The sequence below is a fragment of the Erinaceus europaeus genome, chromosome 9 (assembly GCF_950295315.1).
Source record: "Erinaceus europaeus chromosome 9, mEriEur2.1, whole genome shotgun sequence".
Taxonomy (NCBI): domain Eukaryota; kingdom Metazoa; phylum Chordata; class Mammalia; order Eulipotyphla; family Erinaceidae; genus Erinaceus; species Erinaceus europaeus.
The window spans coordinates 44,459,000-44,478,977 of record NC_080170.1 but is presented as its reverse complement, the minus strand read 5'-3'; the positions used below and the strand labels follow the sequence as shown (position 1 = coordinate 44,478,977).

The following is a 19,978-nucleotide window of genomic DNA, read 5'->3' as shown; positions in this document are numbered from 1 at the left end:
TCTTTCTTTTTTTAATATTTATTTATTTCCTTTTGTTGCCCATCTTGTTTTATTGTTATAGTTATTATTGTTATTGTTATCAATGTTGTCATTGTTGGATAGGACAGAGAGAAATGGAGAGAGGAGGGGAAGGCAGAGAGAGAGAGATAGACACCAGCAGACCTGCTTCACCACTTGTGAAGTGACTCCCCTGCAGGTGGGGAGCCAGGGGCTTGAACCAGGATCCTTGTGCCAGTCCTTGCACTTTGGGCCATTGTCGGGAAATTATGAGGATGTGGTTGAGCTCGGCAGGGCTCACAAAGTACCCTGCATTCCTGATACTATGGCCTATCTACATAATCATTGTTTTGCCAGAAAGATCCCAACCCATTCCATTCCTTTGATCTATCTTCTTTCTACCCTCAAGACCCTCCCTGCCTGCAGGGTAGTATTAATCCTACCAGTTAAAACCCTCACAACAGTCGCTAACGAAGTTTCTACCTTCCCAGCCCCTTTTGCCTTTCTCCGCCCCTTTCCTTGCCATTTCCTTTTCCGACTTGCTACTTCCCGGTCTGCCCTTTAAAAGCCTTGGCTCTCTGATCAATAAAGATTTGCATTGTCTCGCCACCACGTGTCTGTTCCTGAGTCATCTCCCTGGCGTTGCTGAGTGAGTAGCAGCCCAGGCTGGCTCCGGTAGAGTTCTCTCCAACTCAGAGAGCATGCACCCGGGAAGAGGCACCCCCACACTAGCCCAGCAGGCCACGTGTGCTTAACCCGCTGTGCTACCACCTGACTCCCAGGATAATCTTTCTAAGAGGCTGTTGCCCTGGGAGAGTGGCCAGTCTGCCTCAAAAGCACTAGCAGGACAGGATGCACTAGTCTCCACAGAGAAGTCAAGTCACATCGTGCCCTGAGCTCTGTTCTTGCATCCCAGCAGGCAGCTTTTGCTCAGGCTCCAAGAGGGCTGTGGGTAGGGGAAAACAGAGAAGAGACTGGGAAGAAGCAGATTGAGGGGAGAGGGTGTTCCCCTCTCTACAATACCAACCTTGGTGAATGTCCTAGGGTGGTTAGCCTGCTGCCCCCATCGCACCCCCCACACACACACACACACACAACTAGTTCCACAAGGACAAAGTCTTTTGGCTGGTTTGACTAACTACAATGCAAATGTCAGATTCAGTCTGCAAGAAAATCCTACATTAACACTTGTTGAATGAATGAATGAATGGGTGGATGGATGGAGTGAATGAATGAATGCATTAACAAATGAGTGAGAGAATGGATGAATGGGTTGATGAATGTATGAATAATTGAGTGAATAAATAAGTGGGTAGGTACATGAATGAGGAAATTAATGAATATATTAATAAATGAGTGAATGAATAAATGAGTAAATGAATGAATTAATGAACCAATGAGTGAAGAAATGAGTGAATGAAGGAATGAGTGAATAAAGGAAGCAGGAGGTCATCAACGCTAAGCTGTCCTTCCCAACACACTCTCCCATCCTGGAAGAAAGGAAGGGGCTCATTCCAGTCCTAGAAGAGGTTCCCTGGGCGGAATCCTACTTACTAGTTGGGTAAGCTGGGCGTCACTGTCCTCCGTTGTAATGTGCTGTGAGTCTGTTTTAAGGATGAAATGACCAGACATTTGCAAAACTTTGTGTTTGCAGAATGGATCAGGAACAGCCTCCTCCCAAACCATTCAGTGGTGCTGGTGGGCACATATTCTACTCCGTAGGAATGTGCAAATGCAATTTTCTAGCCTGTTCTACTCCAAAGAGGGGACGGGGAGGAAGGGGCAAGGGTGACAAATCCTCCGCAAATCCACCCCAGCACTAACCCCAAGCCCCGATCCATCTACCTCCTATTTCGCTGTGTTTAACCCTAAGCCTTGATCAGCCCAGGACTTCCTCCCTCCCCTTCCCTTTGCCCAGGACCCCAGAGCCGCATCCCAACCCCCCCCCCGACCTCCACCCCCCAATTCAGCGCGCTCCTCCTGAAACTAGAATAGCGCCCAGAGCAGGGGTGCTGCAGACGGCTGCGCCACCCAGTGGCCACATGCGGAAACGGCGAGAGCAAATGCAGAGTCTGGGAGGCTGCCCTGGGGATGCAGCAGGGACAAAGAGGGTCCATTAGCTGGTGGAGAGGATGTCACCAATGATTGGCAAGAGTTTACAGGGAAGAATTAATTCCGTACGGAAAGCAATAAGCCCTGGGCAAGGTCGCCTGCATAGGGTCCTTTTCTCTGTCAGCTGCACACACTTTTTTTTTCTCTAAACATGGGGCACTATTTGTCTGAGAGCCCTCTTCAGTTCCCATAACCCTGGCTTCCAGAGCAAGCGCCTGAGAAATAGGATTCAGGGAAAGCTCAGACTCTAATCCTAACTCTGCTTTTGCCTTGGAGGCCCTAGTTATCCCATGCCTCTATTTCCCCACCTGGGAAAAACTAAAACAAATGGCCTATCTGACTTCCTTCAGAGAGAACTTGAGGGTCAAATAAAGTAATATTGAGGAAAGCCATCAGAATTCAGAGTTTTTGTTCTAGAAAATTGAAGTTACTTGCCTAAAGAATAACCACCCTACACACACACACACACACACACACACACACACACACACACACACACACATACACACATACACACACACACACAGGAGTTCAAGCCCCAAGTACCCATATGCAACTGGGAGGTGGACTTTATAAGCAGTGGAGCAGTACTGTAGGTCTCCCTCTCCTCTCCTCTCCTCTCCTCTCCTCTCCTTTCCTCTCCTTATCTCGCCTCTCCTCTCTTCTTCTCTCCTCCCCTCCCCCTCCCCTCTCTCCCCTCTCCTCTCCTCTCCTCTTCTCTCCCTCTCTCTCTTTCTTCTATTTCTAAAAAAAAAAGCACCAGCAATAGTGGAGTGCTACACCTTGGATAAGAGTTTTTCTTTCTTTTTTTATGTTTTTTTTTAATTTCCTTTTTGTTGCCCTTGTTTTTATTGTTGTTGTAGTTATTATTGTTGTTGTTATTGATGTCATTGTTGGATAGGACAGAGAGAAATGGAGAAAGGAGGGGAAGACAGAGAGGGGGAGAGAAAGATTCCTGCAGACCTGCTTTACCGCCTGTGAAGCGACTCCCCTGCAGGTAGGGAGCCGGGGGCTTGAACCGGGATCCTTATGCCGGTCCTTGCGCTTTGCGCCACAGGAGCTTAACCTGCTGCACTACCACCTGACTCCCTTTTTAAGGTTTATTTATTTATTTATTTTCCCTTTTGTTGCCCTTGTTGTTTTTTATTATTGTTGTAGTTATTATTGTTGTTACTGAAGCCATCATTGTTAGATAGGACAGAGAGGAAGGGAAGGGGGGTGGCAGGGGAGAAAGATAGACACCTGCTGATCTGCTTCACCACCTGTGAAGCGACTCCCATGCAGGTGGGGAGCCAGGGGCTCGAGATCCTCACTCCAGTCCTTGAGCTTTGCGCCAAGTGTGCTTAACCTGCTGTGCTACTGCCCAATTCCCAATAAGAGACTTTCATTAGGAGAAGCAAGAAAGAAGCTTGCAGTTGAGATGCAAAGAACAAAGTTCCATATGGGAAACAGAAGTAATCAAGAACACCACTTGAACCACTGCAGAGGTAAAAGCATAGAACCATGGGACCGTGAGTCACCTGCATCTATCCAGCGTTCTTATGAATGACTGCACTGATCTACCTACAAAGGCACATTTTTAAAAATTTCTTTATTGGGGAATTAATGTTTTACATTCGACAGTAAATACAATAGTTTGTACATGCATAATATTCCTCAGTTTTCCACATAACAATACAACCCCCACTAGGTCCTCTGTCATCCTTTTTGGACCTGTATTCTCCCCCCACCCCAACCCCAGAGTCTTTTACTTTGGTGCAATACACCAATTCCAGTTCAGGTTCTACTTATGTTTTCTCTTCTGATCTTGTTTTTCAACTTTGGCCTGAGAGTGAGATCATCCCATATTCATCTTTCTGTTTCTGACTTATTTCACTTAACATGAATTTTTCAAGGTCCATCCAAGATCGGCTGAAAATGGTGAAGTCACCATTTTTTACAGCTGAGTAGTATTCCATTGTGTATATATACCACAACTTGTTCAGCCACTCATCTGTAGTTTGACACCTGGGTTACTTCCAGGTTTTGGCTATTACAAATTGTGCTGCTATGAACATGGGTATACACAACTCTTTTTGGATGGGTGTGTTGGATTCCTTAGGATATATCCCCAGGAGAAGAATTGCAGGATCATAAGGTAGGTCCATTTCTAGCCTTCTGAGAGTTCTCCAGACTGTTCTCCACAAAGGTTGGACCAATTTATATTCCCACCAGCAGTGCAGGAGGGTTCCTTTGACCCCACAACCTCTCCAGCATTTGTTGCTGCTACCTTTCTGATGTATGACATTCTCACAGGAGTGAAGTGGTATCTCATTGTTGTCTTTATTTGCATTTTTCTAACAGTCAGAGACTTGGAGCATTTTTTCATGTGTTTTTTTGGCCTTTTGGATCTCTTCTGTGGTGAATATTCTGTCCATGTAGAGGCACATTGTTTGTGAACAAACCCCCCTCTGACCTCCTCTGAGGTAGAGCCTATGCCCTGACCTCTGACCAGGATGGTGAGAACAGAGCTGTCCTCACTTCACAACCAGGACCTGGAACTTTTAGACAGAGTTGGCATCTGAGTAAAGGAAAGAAATAAGAAACAGTTCTGTCCCCTAGACCTCACTAGCACCCTCCTCCCCCTCCTGAAAAAAAGAGCAGTGAGCTAACTAGTATCCCCTCACTGCCTTAGCACTATAGACAGAGATAGAGACTTGCTATCTGAGAGACATTTCAGTTCCCTGCTCCACACCACTCTACAGAAATCAGCTGGGATGCAATGGTACAAAGTTCCATGTGGAAAATTGAATTGACAGGATCCATTTCTCTCTGCAACCTTGAACCAACCTATTCAATTAGTGACATTCTCTCCACGCTCCTATCACCCCTTTGTCCCTAGTTGAAAACAGCCAAGTCTTTGATTCTGATTTCTATGTGAGCCCTGACCACCCACTCCTGCCATCTCTGCTCCTCTCTTCCAACTAGAAAAGATCACATTCATTCTCACAGTTGTTTGATTTCCCCCCTTCCCAGAGGCTTTGGTCTAGTTTCTTCTGCATTTCTGCTTTTCATTCCCCTTCTGAAACTTCAGCTACTCTCTCTCTCTCTCTCTTTCCCTCTCTCTCTCTCTCTCTCTCAAAATTCTCTCATATGAAATAAATATATGAAGGGGCCAGGTGGCAGCACACCTGGTTAAGCATACACATTACATTGGGCAAAGACCCAGGTTCAAGCCCCTGATGCCCGCCTGCAGAGGGAAAGCTTCAGGAATGGTGAAGCAGGACTGCAGGTGTCTCTCTGTCTCTATCTCCCCCCTCTCAATTTCTCTGTGTCTATCCAATAATAAATAATTAAATAAGAAAGAAAGCTATCTTTAAAAATATATAATAATTAGTTAACTAGGGACAGAGTTGTTCTGGTGCATACAAAAATGGAGGTCAGGGTGATGTGTGAACCTAATTAATCAAACATAGACACTGGAAACCTACACACCTCCCCACCCAACCAAGACCACAACTGGACTCCAGCCCCATCCACTCACACATGCTACATGCTGATCCTGTGAACTTGAGAGCCAGTCCTTGAGGGGGGAACTGGTTGTTCCATAAGCTCCTGTAGACACTGTAACCCCTGTTTCTGTATACTGGGAAATATACAGACACAAGAGGCTTTGCACTAACCACTGTTTCTAAACAAGCAGACAAAAATGAGGGTTTATGTCTCCCTCACCTATGATTGGCTTCTCCTTAATTATCTGACTATAAAACATTTCCTGGGGTAACAAAAGGCAACATCCATCTTGTTGGCCCTGATAATGCCACCATCACCTCAGGACACTGGAAACTGGAGTCACTGTCAGCATAGCAACAGAAACTGTCCCAGCTGTACACACTTGATGCTAGGAGCAGCCAGCCAGCAGGCTGGGGGTGGGCATGTTGCTAGGAGAATCTGAACTTGAACATGAATTTGTTACCTTCCTTCTCTGTCACTGCAGCTTTCCCAGCTGTAAATAGACACACTCCACAGCAGGACAAGTTGGGAAATCCTAGCTCAGGTAGGACAAGTGGGTTGTTTCTTTCTCAGTTTCCTTTCTCTCTTGATTTGCTAATTAGGTCAATGATCACATAAATGAAGATGAATCATGGCTAGGTAGATAGCACAATGGATATGCAAAAAGAATTTGATGCCTGAGGTACCATAGGTCCTAAGGTCAATCCCCAGCACCACCATAAGGCAGAGCTGAGCAGGGCTCTGGTAAAAACTAATACTACTATTAATATTAAGAGTAATAAATTTCTAAAAACAAAAGATGATGAATCATGAAAAGCCCTCTGTTGCACAATGATGAGTACTCACTACTGTCAGGCTCTGTTCTAGGTGGACACTCCTCTCCTTAGACATAAGCATGAACCCCTTTGTGGGCCCTTATAGGACCTTGCCTTCAGTGTCAATCAATAATGGTAGGGAATGTTCCATTCTCCAAAGGGAGGTTGGAAAACATACTCTACCTACTACCCAAGGAAGATGGGTCCTGAAATTAGTGCAACTTGGAATGTTCCTACCTGTGACTACAGAATGAAAGCTCAGACCTACAGGGATGCAGAGGTTACGTAGGTTCCTATGCTGACTATGGGCCCCAGATCAAACTAATGGGGTTTACAGTCAACACTATTTATATACTTTCCCCATACTTGGGAGCTACTCTCTTCCCCGATCCAGCTTTCTAGTCCTTTTTCCAACTACGACACCATCTCCCCAGACAATAACCTGGGTCTACCTGCATACTAGATGTCAGGCTCAGGAAAAACTAGTAAAGCCATGGGCCCTCTGGAATATACCTAAAATAGACCTACTAGCTTTTTCTAAAACAGAGACCCCAAATCTTCATCTGCAATATTATTGCCTTTAGGTTCATGATTAGTCGAAAATTTGTTCTGCTTTATATCTTAACTCTTTTTCAGACATCAGGTTCCAGATGCTATAATGCCAACTGGACTTCTCTGGGAAAGCAACCCCACCAATGTGTCCTGGAACCACACTTCCCTAGAGCCCAGCCCCACTAGGGAGAGAGACAGGCTGGGAGTATGAATCCACCTGCCAACACCCATGTTCAGTGGGGAAGCAATTACAAAAGCCAGACCTTCCACCTTCTACACCCCACAATGATCCTGGGTCCATGCTTTCAGAGGGATAAAGAATAGGGAATCTGTCTTATAATCTTGTAAATCAATATTAAATCACTAATAAAAAATCAAAAAGAAGGGTTTGGGGCAATGGTGCATCTGGTTAAGCACACATATCACCATGCATAAGGACATGAGTTTGAGCCCCCACTCCCCACCTACAGGGAGGACACTTCATGAGTGGTAAAGTAGACCTGCAGGTGTCTTTCACTCTCCCCCTCTACATTCCCTCCCCCTGTCGATTTCTCTCAGTCCTGTCAAATAAAAATAGAAAGAAAAAAATGGAAAAAATGGTTGCCAGGAGCCCCAGTGATAACCCCGGTAGCAAAAATAAATAAAAAAGAAAATTAAAGAAGGGGGGCTGGGTGGTGTTGCACCTGGTTGAGCACACATATTACAATGCTCAAGGACACAGGTTCAAGCCCCCAGTCTCCACCTGCAAGGCAGAAGTTCACGAGTGGTGAAGCACGGCTACAAGTATCTCTCTGTCTCTCTCCTCTATCTCCCCCACCCCTTTCAACTTCTGGCTGTCTCTATCCAATAAATAAAGATAATAAAACAATTTTTAAAAATGTCCTAAGGGAAAATGTTTTAGGGGCCAGGTGGTGGTGCACCCGGGCAAACACACATCTACTGGGCACAAGGACCTGGGTTCAAGCCCCTGGTCCCTACCTGCAGGGGGAAAAGCTTCATGAGTGGTGAAACAGGGCTGCAGTTGTCTCTCTATCTCTGTCCCTCTCTATTGCCCCTCCCCTCTCAATTTCTGTCTCTAATAATAAATAAAAATACATGAGAGAGAGAGAGATATCAGAGTACTAACTCTGGCATATGGCGGTGCTAGGTACAGACTAAAGTGGGCTCTCAGGAATGCAAGCACTGTGCTCTAACATGTTGAGTTAGTTCCTCAGCTATATCATTATGTTTTAATGCAACAAGAAAGAATAAACCCAGGACTTCAAGCATACGCCTGATGCCACCACTGAATTACCTTCTTGACCCAAATTTTCTTTTTTGTTATTTTTAAGAGAGAAAGGGAGTGGCCTGGGAGGTGGTACAATGGATGAAGTATTGGATTTCCAAGCATGAGGTCCCAAATTCTATCCCTGGCATCTAATGTGCCAGAGTGATGGAACAGTCTGTCGGCACTGGAGAAGCAATTACAGAAGCCAGAGCTACTTCCTTCTGCACCCCAAAAAAGATTTTGGCCCATACTCCCAAAAGGGAAATGTCACAAGATGGCCAGAGGGCTCTGAACTGCAGTTCCACCAGTGCTCAAAATTTCTGTGACAAGGAAATTTTGTTTGTATACCATCACTGAGAGAGAAGAAAATCTGGAGAACATCTAACAGTTGTCTCTCTTATCTGATAGGGAGGGAAAAAAGAAAGGACACCTGAAGTAGTGATAGGTGTAGGTGTGGCCTAGAAAAGAAGTGAAAAGAAGTTAATAAAACGGGAATATATATATATATTCAACCCATATCTATGAACTTGAGAGAACTATGCTAGTTTGAGTACAGAACTGTACTCCAATGGGACTAGTATGGAATTATATCCCTAACATCTTAAAATCTTGTAAACCACTATCATATCACTATTGTCCATAGGTAGCCTTACATCTATGGACAATTAATTTATACGCAAAACATCAAATGAAGGAAGCAGAGTTTTGGGTTTTTTTCCAATCAATGAAGCTGGAGAAAATGAATTGAATCATTCAGAAGAATGAAACAAGACCACCACATGTCACCATTCACAAAAAAAAAAAAAATCAATTCCAACATGGATAAAAGACTTGAACATTTGATTCAGGCGGTAGCGCAGCGGGTTAAGCACAGGTGGTGCAAAGCACAAGGACCGGCATATGGATCCCAGTTCGAGCCCCCGACTCCCCACCTGCCAGGGAGTCACTTCACAAGCAGTAAAGCAGGTTTTCAGGTGTCTATCTTTCTCTCGCCCTCTCTTTCTTCCCCTCCTCTCTCCATTTCTCTCTGTCCTGTCCAATAGCAATGACATCAATACAACAATAATAAAAAGGGCAACCAACGGGAATAAATAAATAAATAAATAAATGACTTGAACATTAAAACACAGAACCCAACTTAGACTTAGATACTCTCCCCACCTACTTCCTACTATATATACTTCGCTCACTCACTCCAAAGCTAACCTTAGCAAAGCAAGGACTGCAAAAGCTGAATAAGGGTTAGAGACTGGTATACTTTAACAATGACTCTTCAGTCACTATCAGGCCACTCCATCCTAGTCAGGGAGTCCTGAGATTCCCAAACAGACATGATAGGCCTAGACCTTGAATAAATCCCTCTCTCCATTGTTACCAGGCATCTCTATCAGGAACAACACAATAGACCCCTTTGTGGGCCCCCCATAGGACCTTGCCTTCAACTTGGATCAACAACAGTACAGAATGTTCCATCTTCCAAAGGGAGGATGGACATTACTGTATGCTACACCTGAGAAAGATGGGTCCTGAAATTGGGGCAGCTTGGAACATTCCTACTCATGACCACAGAATGTGAGCTCAGATCTACAGGGATGCAGAGGTTACATAGGCTCCTAAGCTGAATATGGGACCCAGATCACATCAAATTGATGGGGTTTACAGTCAACAATATCTATACACTTTTCCCATATTTGGGAGTTACTCTCTTCCCTGATCCAGCTTTCTGGTCCTTTATGCAGCCATGACATCATCTACCCCAGACAATAACTTGGATCTACCTGCATATCAGATTTCAGACTGGGGGGGGGGGGAACAAAACAAAACAAAAACTAGTATAGCCACAGGCCCTTTGGAATATAACTAAAATATGCCTACTAGCTGTCTACAAAAAGGAGCCCCCCCCCCGCCCCAATTCTTCATCTGCCCTATTCTAGCCTTTAGTCATGATTAGTCAACAATTTGTTTGGCATTGTATGTTAACTCTTTTCAGCCACCAGGTTCCAGACTTCCCTGGACAAGCAACCCCACCAATGTGTCCTGGAGCCCCACTTCCCTAGAGCCCTGCCCCACTAGGGAAAGAGAGAGGCAGTCTGGGAGTATGCATCGATCTGATCTGTCTACACCCATGTTCAGTAGGGAAGCAATTACAGAAGCCACCTTCTGCATCCCACAATGACCTTGGGTCCATACTCCCAGAGAGTTAAAGAATAGAAAAGCTATCAGGGGATGGGATGGGATACAGAGCTCTGGTGGTGGGAATTGTGTGGAGTTGTAGCCTTCTTATCCTATGGTTTTGTCAATGTTTCCTTTTTAAAATTAAAAAAAGAAAGAAAGAACTCATAAAATGTATAGAAGAAACACTGGCAGAACACTCCAGGGTGTTGGCCTCAGCAGTTCTTTCAGAGACTCAAGCCCAATAGCAAATACTAATAAATAAATGCAAAATAAAATACCCAATGGAACCATATTGAACTGAAAAACTTCTTCACAGCAAAAGAAACATCACCAAAACAAAAAAAGACATCCACTGAATAGAAGACATTCATGGATAATTATTGCTTTATAATAATTTCTGTTTTAAAAATCCCCAAAAAGTAGCCATGATGGGACACCTTTGCTCCAAGTTAAGCAAGATGCTATGAATTATGTTAAACACAAAATAATGAACATTCAAAGGATTAGCTCACCAGGATTGTATAGAAATAAAAACAGACAAGATTCAGGTACTAATAGTCTTGTTAATTGTTCTGCATCTGCATCATAAAACTTCAGCCTGTCCTCTTTACACCTCATTGAAAACTCACTGAAACAATGAAGCAGCAGTTAACCCTGGCTTGAATGTGTCCCATTATTAAAACTTAGAAGGGCTGCTTGCAGATCGGATAATTGGGGTTACATACTACTATTTAGATATGGAGGTAAGCACTCAATGTGTGATCTTTTCTTTTCTTTCCTTCATTGTGATATGAGTGGATTCATACTGTTTGCACAAGATAATGCATTAAAAATTGATTTTTTTAAAAAGCAAGTGGAAATTGGGTGGCTCAGTTTATCTGAGTCTGTGGTAGAATTTCTTTAAGGGGGGGGCGGTAGCTCAGCGGGTTAAGCACACATGGCATGAAGCGCCAAGGACCGGACCGGAGTGGAGTAAGGATCCTGGTTTGAGCCCCTAGCCCCCCACCTATAGGGGAGTCTCTTCACAAGCCAGGAAGCAGGTCTGCCGGTGTCTTTCTCTTCCCCTCTCTGTCTTCCCCTCCTCTCTCCATTTCTCTCTGTCCTATCCAACAACAATGATATCAATAACAGTAACAATAACAATAATAACTACAACAATAAAACAACAAGGGCAACAAAAGGGAATAAATAAATAAATACTTTTTAAAAATTCTTTAAAAGAATGAGTTCCCAGGGCAGTCAACATTGAGTTATAAAATCACTACTCCAGAGGGCCTGGCAGTGGTGCACCATTAGGACCTGCTCAGGGATCCCGATTGGAGCCCCTGGTTCCCCACCTGCAAGGGGGTCACTTCAAAGTGAAGCAGATTTGCAAGTGTTTATCTTTCTCCCCCCCCCACCTCCATCTTCCCCTCATCTCTCAATTTCTCTCTGTCCTATCCAATAAAAAAAAAAAAAATGAAAAAAATGTCTGCCTGGAGCAGTGGCTTTAGTAGTGCTGACATGGAGCCCCAGCGATAAGCCTAGAGGCAAAAAAGAAAAGAAAAAGAAAAATCTCTACTCCATACTATGAGTAGAGCAAAGGAACATGACTGCTAATAAGTATCCTCATGATCACTGATGACAACAAAGGCTGGCATTAATAAACTGGGCAGCAAGGAGGCATGTTTTTTATAATACTTATTTATTTATTCCCTTTTGTTGCTCTTGTTTTATTGTTGTAGCTGTTGATGTCCTCGTTGTTGGATAGGACAGAGAGAAGTGGAGAAAGGAGGGGAAGACAGAAAGGGGGAGAGAAAGATAGACACCTGCAGACCTACTTCACCACTTGTGAAGAAACTACCCAGCAGGTGGGGAGCCGGAGGCTCTAACCGGGATCCTTACCCAGGTCCTTGCACTTTGAACCACCTGCGCTTAACCCACTGTGCTTTCCACCAGACTCCCAAGAAGGCGTGTTTTAAGGACAACTTGAAATCAGAAAGGTCTAGGGCATCTAAAGCAAACCAGGGGACATCAATCACAGAGGAAAGGACCCAAAGATCAGGTTACAATTTGAAAAAATTCCAAGTAGATGCTTTAGATGGAGGAAAAAACCCCAGGTTCCCAGAAAGGAGGTTCAACTCCTCTTCATTGTCAACCAAACACAGTGAGACAAGCCTACACAACCCCCTGCAAATACCAGCCAGCTCCAAGCCCAGCAAGTGCAGCAGAGGCCTTTTCCACCCAACATAGGATTTTCCTTCACTAGTCCATCAGCTTCCACTGCTCTGCATCTGGAACTGTCAAGTGGCAGCACAATGCTACCTTCCAGGATCTGGAGCAGATGCTGTCTGCTCAGTTCACTAGTCGTTTATTACTAATAATTACTAAAAACTGGATTCAGTGTGATCTGGAAGGTGGTGTAGTGGATAAAGCATTGAATTCTCAAGCATGAGGTCCTGAGTTCAATCCCCAGCAGCACATGTACCAGAGTGATATCTGGTTCTTTTCTTCTCTCCTCCTATTTTTCTCATTAATGAATAAATAAAGTCTTTTAAAAAAAAAAACTTGATTCAGCATTTAGTGATTTATTCTGGGCTGTTATTTTTAGAGTAAATTCAAGGTTACCCCCTACATAGGCACTCCTGGGAGATATTGAAGATCCAGGCCACTGTCATAAAATACTGCAGCAAAGCAAGTCATACACATTTTGTGTTTGTTTCCCAGTGCATGAAAGCTATGTTTACCTTCCTCTGCTGTCTAGTAAGCATATAGTAACGTTATGTTTTTTTTAAAAAAAGTACATACTGGGGGCTGGGCAAGTTCCCATGCACAAGGTCCCAGGTTTGAACCCTCAGTCCCCACCCACAGGGTGGAAGCTTCATGAGTGGTAGAGCAAGCTGCAGGTGTCTTTCTTTCTCTCTCCTACTCTCCCCATCTCTTGACTTATTTCTCTCTGTATCTATCATAATTTCAGAAAAGGAAAAAGTGACCACTGGGAGCAATGGATTCATTGTGCAGGTACTAAGCCCTAGAGATAATACTGGTGGCAAAAAAATAAAGTAAAATAAAATGTACATTGCAGGGGCTGGGTGGTGACTTGCCTGGTAGGTTGTACACATTATCATGTTCAAGCACCCCATCTCCACCTGCAGGAAAGAAACTTCATGAGCAGTGCTGCAGGTGGCTCTTCTTTCTATCTCTCTCTCCTACTCCCTTTCTCCATCTCCCACCCTCTGTCAAAAATAAGTGGCCAGTGTTTCGCTGTATATGTGTCTCACTCTGTCAAAAAGAAAAAGTGGTCATTGGGAACTGTAGTGTTGTTTAGACACTGAGCCCCATTTACAACCTTTATGGGGAAAAAATATGTACATACCTGGATTAAATGTGATACAGATGTGAAGAGAACATCTTCTGTTGGAAAGGTGGTATTCGTGAACTTGCTTGATTCAGGGTGATTATAACCTTCAATAAATAAAAAAATAAAATAAAATAAACACATCTGCAAGGCACACTAAAGTGAGGAGTACTTGTATTCACAACATACTGACTTATGTTTCCTTATGTTTTTGAGAGGCAGAAAGGAGGGGGACAAAGTTGGCATGCCACAGATGTGGATTCCCATTTGGAAGTATCCAAACAGAAGTTAGAGAGCCCCCTGACATGGCAGCTGCAGGCATTTAATCCACCACTCACCCGCAGAACGTGCACACACTGTGTGGCACCGTGGAGAGGATGGCAAGTGCTCAGGTTGCGAATTAAGATCTGATTACCAAACCATCCTCTACACAGCCACTGTTTCCAGAGAAGAGTTTCTCCACACCAAGTCAGAAAGACAACTGCCATGCTTTCTCTCGAAGAGGTAGTCAATATTGTTCCGTTGATTTTACATATGAAAAGCCAGAACTTGTGGTTTTTCTCTTTTTTTGTGTAGACTGGTGATAGTATCCTTTATAGGTTACCAAATATCAGGACACTAACAGAGACAGGGTTGAACAGCCCCTGCCCTGGGCTCTCATTGCTAGCTTCGGCTGCCACCAGGGCATGGCTCATGTGACGTGAGCTGCGCCACTTATGTAAAATTTACACATTTCAAACAGTTACCATGACAAGGAGTCAGATACTTCTGAGAAATTTTTATGTTGACTACAAAGGGAAATGATAATATTTGGACTACACTAAGATTTAAATAAAATGAATTAAGCATTTTTTAACTTTTATTTTAACAAGGCTACTAGGGGAAAAAAAGACATTTTTGATGTGGAGTAGAAGAATGAACTGAGGACCTCACACATGCAAAGTATTATCATGCAATCTCCCCAGTCCAATTTTTATTAGATATGTAGATAGGTAGGTAGGCAAGTGGATGGAGAGGAGAGGAAAGGAGAGCAGAGGAGAGGAGAAGAGAAAGAGAGGAAAGGAGAGGAGAGGAGAGGAGAGGAGAGGAGAGGAGAGGAGAGGAGAGGAGAGGAGAGGAGAGGAGAGGAGAGGGGAGGGGAGGGGAGGGGAGGGGAGAGGGGAGGGGAGGGGAGAGGGGAGGGGAGGGGAGAGGGGAGGGGAGGGGAGGGGAGGGGAGGGGAGGGGAGGGGAGGGGAGGGGAGGGGAGGGGAGGGGAGAAGGGAGGGGAGGGGAGAGGAGAGGAGAGGAGAGGAGAGGAGAGGAGAGGAGAGGAGAGGAGAGGAGAGGAGAGAAGAGAAGAGAAGAGAAGAGAAGAGAAGAGAAGAGAAGAGAAGAGAAGAGAAGAGAAGAGAAGAGAAGAGAAGAGAAGAGGATAGACAGAGAAAAAGGGAGACACACACAGCACCACTCCACCATCCATGAAGCTCCCAATGGTGCTGTCTTTGGTGCTCCCATATGGTGCCAAGGTTCAAACCCAGGATATCATACACAGCAAGGTGTGTACTCTACTCACTGAGTTGTCCCCTGACTCATAGAAAATGTGGATATGATTCATATTCTATTCCTGTTGAAGAATGTTGTTTAGACAATCAGCATGAGATGTTAAGTATCACAGGGGAGGTAGATTGTGGCTCCTATATGTACTCATATGCCTCACATATTTTGACACTGAAGTGCCAAATAGGTTAGGTTTAGATATGTGTTTGTATGCAGGGCAGAGAAAAATATGAGACCATTAATAAATGCTACAAAGTGATCTTAGGATACTTGAGTTGCAGCCCACTAGAGGGCAGTGTTGTATATAAAACTGTTAGCTTTCAAACAACCATTCAGGACCCCCACAGGCACACTGTGTAATTATAGAGCCCAATTTTCCTTTTCTCCCTTTGAAGTTCCCTTGCCTTCTACCAGGGGGCCTGGCTGGCGTCTGAGCTGACCTTGAATTTGTGAGTGAGGCTCAGTCTGAGCAGCAAAGCAGGGAGCCATACTACAGGAAGGAAATCAAGTTCAAAGTCAGGTGTTCAAAGATCTAGGCTGTGGAGTCAGGGTTACCTTCATGGCTCTGCTACGAACAAAATTTGTGTCCTAAAGCTAGTCTCTGAGCCTTGGTTTCCTCCTCTGGGTCATAAAAGGCAGAAAGATTTGGGAACCCTTCTAACCTCAGCATCCTTATTTTCAAAGCTAAACTGTGTCTGTCTGTTGTCATTGATCAGGAGACAGAAATAGTAACGATTACATGACTAGAGGGCATTGCAATGTTCCAAGTTCATGCCTTATAGCACCCACTGCTCTGAACATAAGAGTAAAATATAAAAATTTAAAGTGAAAGCTTTTGTTTAGAGATCTACAGTTCTGAGGGTCAGAGCCCAGAGACATCACTAGGATCACTGTGAGGCTATATGGCTCCAGGGCAGAGACAGGCACCCCTTCTCCTGTAGATAGGGAATGCCAACAAGAAAGCACCACTATCCAAGCACCCCTGAGAAATTAAGGTGTAAGTGTTGGACCCCCTCTGTTGCTGGGAGTGAGTCTTATACAAAGCTCTTACCCTCAAGTGAGGAGCCTGGTCCCCTTGCCCAAGAATGGATTTGTTGACACAAACCAGCTTTTACTGGATCTTACTTTTGTTCTCATTTTACAGAAACAGAAGCATTTTTTTTTCTACTTTCACAAACATCTGGAAGTTTGTTCTGTTGTCAAAACATAAACAGTGCTCTCAGTTGATTTTAGAAATGAACCGCATATCATTGCCTTAATGCATGGTACAGTTTTTGTCCATTTTTTTTTTGGGGGGGTGAGCATTTTGGTCATTTCCTATCTTTTTATATATTTTATTTATTTATTTATTTTCCCTTTTGTTGCCCTTGATGTTTTTTCATTGTTGTTGTAGTTATTGTTGTTGTTATTGATGTCATTGTTAGATAGGACAGAGAGAAATGGAGAGAGGAGGGGGAGACAGAGAGGGAGAAAGACAGACACTTGCAGACCTGCTGCACCGCCTGTGAAGCGACTTCCCCTACAGGTGAGGAGTCTGGGGCTTGAACTGGGATCCTTATGCATGTCCTTGCGCTTTGTGCCACGTGCGCTTAACCTGCTGCACTACCGCCCAACTCCCATCTTTTATAAACAATGCTGCAAGTAATAACTTCATATATCCTTCATCTTGTCCAAACAGGATGAGGATAAGTCCTAGAAGAAGTGTTAGCCAGAGATGGGAGTATGTGTTGCTTTTTGTGCTCCAGAGTGGTGGTGCGGATTCCATGTCCCCAACATAGTACACAGGATAAACTTTATCTTTTGTCTATCTGGTAAGTGAAAGATGGTAGACACAATATTTCTGGAGCTTTATTTTTATAGTTTTTCTTCTTGGAGATAACATCAAATATCTTTTATATCCTTATAAATCATTTGTGCTTTCTTCTCTATGAACTCTATTTTCATTTATTTTCCCTATTGCCTTATGTAGTCACTAATTAGCAAAAGGTCTTTGTATTAGGTCCATTGGCATATTTTCTCTTGTTTGGCATAACTCTTCAACATTTGCTGTTGCTGGTGTTCCTGTGCATATTTTATTGCTACCACGGTTATCGCAGGGTCTCAGTGCTATTGGTAGTCATTTTGTCTTTCTTTCTTTCTTTGTAAAAAGGAATCATTGACAAAACCATAGGATAAGAGGGGTACAACTCCACACAATTCCCACCATGATAACTCCATATCCCAAACCCTCCCCTGACAGCTTTCCGTGAATGTTTCATCCTCCGAAAGGAAGCTGGGCAACATACTCTATGTTCCACCTGAGGAAGATGGATCCTGATACTGGGGCAGCTTGGAACATTCCTACTCGTGACCACAGAATGTGAGCTCAGATCTACAGAGATGCAGAGGTCATATAGGCTTCTAAGCTGAATATGGGCCCCACATCAGATCAAATCGAAGGGTCTACAGTCAACAATATTTATACATCTTTCCCATATTTGGGAGCTACTCTCTTCCCTGATCCAGCTTTCTGGTCCTTTTTCTTTGTTTTTTTAAAGATATATAAGTTGAAAGAGAAGGAGGAGAGAGAGAGAGAGAGAGAGAGAGACATACAGCATTGTTCCATCACTCAAGAAGTCTCCACCCAGCAAATGGCCCCTGTGAACGCGAATGTGTGACCCTACAGGGTATGCCACCACTCAACCCCCCTATGCACAATTTTTTCAAGAATGACTTAATTACTGTTATGAGAGGAAGACCAGAGCACTGTTCAATTCTTGCATGTGAGGACTGAACCTGGGGCCTCTGGAGCCTCAGGTATGCAAGTCTGGTGCATGAAAGTTAGCATTTGTTCTTCAATAGTTCAGAATTTTGTGTTATGCTTTGAGAGTTTCAAACTCACCATTAGATTCTTTGTAATCTTCCACAGTTTCTTCTAGCATTTTAAAATTTTTAAATTACTAACTTCTCCTGGTATGTGTCCTTATATAAGACATCAGGTATAAATCCAACTTCATTTCTTTTCCAGATGGTTAGCCAGTTGTCTCAACACCATTTATTGAATAATTCATCCCTCTTCCCAATGGTTTTAAATGCCATCATTACCATAAGTTAAATTCCCAATAAGTTTTGGTCTATTTCTGAACTTCCTATTTTGTTTGGATCACTTTTTTAACGATTGTAATTTTGCAGTATGTATTCTCTCTCATATGGCTGGTTTGCCATTTGCTTCCTTTGCTTCTTTGTCCACATTAACTGTCTGTTTCTTTGGTGTTTCTTTTAATTTACAGGCTAAGGCAATACTAACATTGAACATGCCATTGACTGTGGTGTTAGATTTTTTTTAATTCAGTAGAACAGAAAGAAATTAAGAGGGGAGGGGAAGACAGAGGGAGAGATAAAAAGAGACACCTGCAGACCTGTTCTGCCTACCATTCATGAAGTGTCCCCCTGCAGGGGAGGATCCAGGGGCTCCAACTCACATCCTTGTGCAGGTCCTTGTGTTTAGTACTATGTGGACTTAACCAGATGCACCACTGCCCGGTCCCCATGTGTTACATCAATTCTCGGCAAATTTCAGTTCCCCAGAAAAGTATCCAATACTCCAAGCTTTGCAAAGTTAGGGGTTCCCAACATTAACCAAGTTAATGACAATTTGCTAGAAGAACTGACAGAGCCACTGAAAGTTATTGCAGCTGTGGTGATAGTTGATGACAGTGAAAGGATACAGATTTACACCACCAGGGAAAGAGATACATAGGACAGAAGCCAGCCAAGCCCAGAAGCAGAAGAGCCACAACAGCTACACAATCCACAGCCCTCAACCACCACAACTGCAACACCATCCTCTTCTCCAGACTGAGACAGGGACCATGCTCCCTGTACAGCCACAAAGCCACAACTTGCAGCCATAGGCAGAGTCCACTTAAGTATCACTTAATGATGAGAATATGCTTTGAGAAATGCATCACTGGAGGGGAGGCTGGGTGGTTAAGTGCACAGCCCAAGGACCTGCATAAGGATCCCAGTTTGAGCCCTCAGCTCCCCACCTGCAGTAGAATTGCCTCACAAGTGGTAAAGCAGGTCTGCAGGTGTCTATCTTACTCTCCTCCTCTCTGTCTCCCCTTCTCTCTCGACTTCTCTCTGTCCTATCCAACAACAACAAAAGATATAGCAACAATAACAACCACAACAAGGACAACAAAATGCAAAATGGGAAAAACAGCCTCCAGGAGCAATGGGTTCATAGTGCTGGCAACGAGCCTCAGTGATAACTCTGGAGGAAAAAAAAAAAAGAGAGAGAGACAGAGAGAGAGAAATGCATTACTGGGCAATGTCACCATTTTTGCTGTCATCATTGTCACTGCACAAACCTAGATGGTACATCCTGACACACACCTAGGTGAATTGGTACAGACTGTTGGGACCACTGCTATTATACTCATCACTGATGAGAAAGTCTTTAAAACAGTACAAGGCTGTGTTGCCAAACAGGGCAGCTCACCTGAGCCTTGATGTACAGGGCTTCCATTGTCTGCCATCTCAGACACTACTGACTGCCTACATGCTTGCTGGTCATTAGTCTCCATGCCCAGAGGTAGAGCAAGTACAACCAATTCTTGAACAACTTGGGGGGTAAGGAGCAATAGGAGAGCCAACCCCCCATGAAGTAAAAAATGAGCATATATATTCTTTTTTTTTAATATTTGTTATT

At 43.9% G+C, this 19,978-nt stretch overlaps 1 long non-coding RNA gene across 3 annotated transcripts in view; it reads right to left on the bottom strand.

Annotated features, from left to right (window-relative positions):
- Positions 1–11,429: 11,429 nt before the first annotated feature.
- The window catches only part of LOC132540194 (uncharacterized), a 49,680-nt gene continuing 41,131 nt past the window's right edge, over positions 11,430–19,978 (bottom strand). For all 3 annotated transcript variants that reach the window (XR_009551414.1, XR_009551413.1, XR_009551412.1), the window contains 2 exons: positions 13,766–13,854; positions 11,430–13,538 (listed from right to left, as the gene is read on the bottom strand). This is a non-coding gene — a long non-coding RNA (uncharacterized LOC132540194). The remainder of the gene's footprint in view (positions 13,539–13,765; positions 13,855–19,978) is intronic.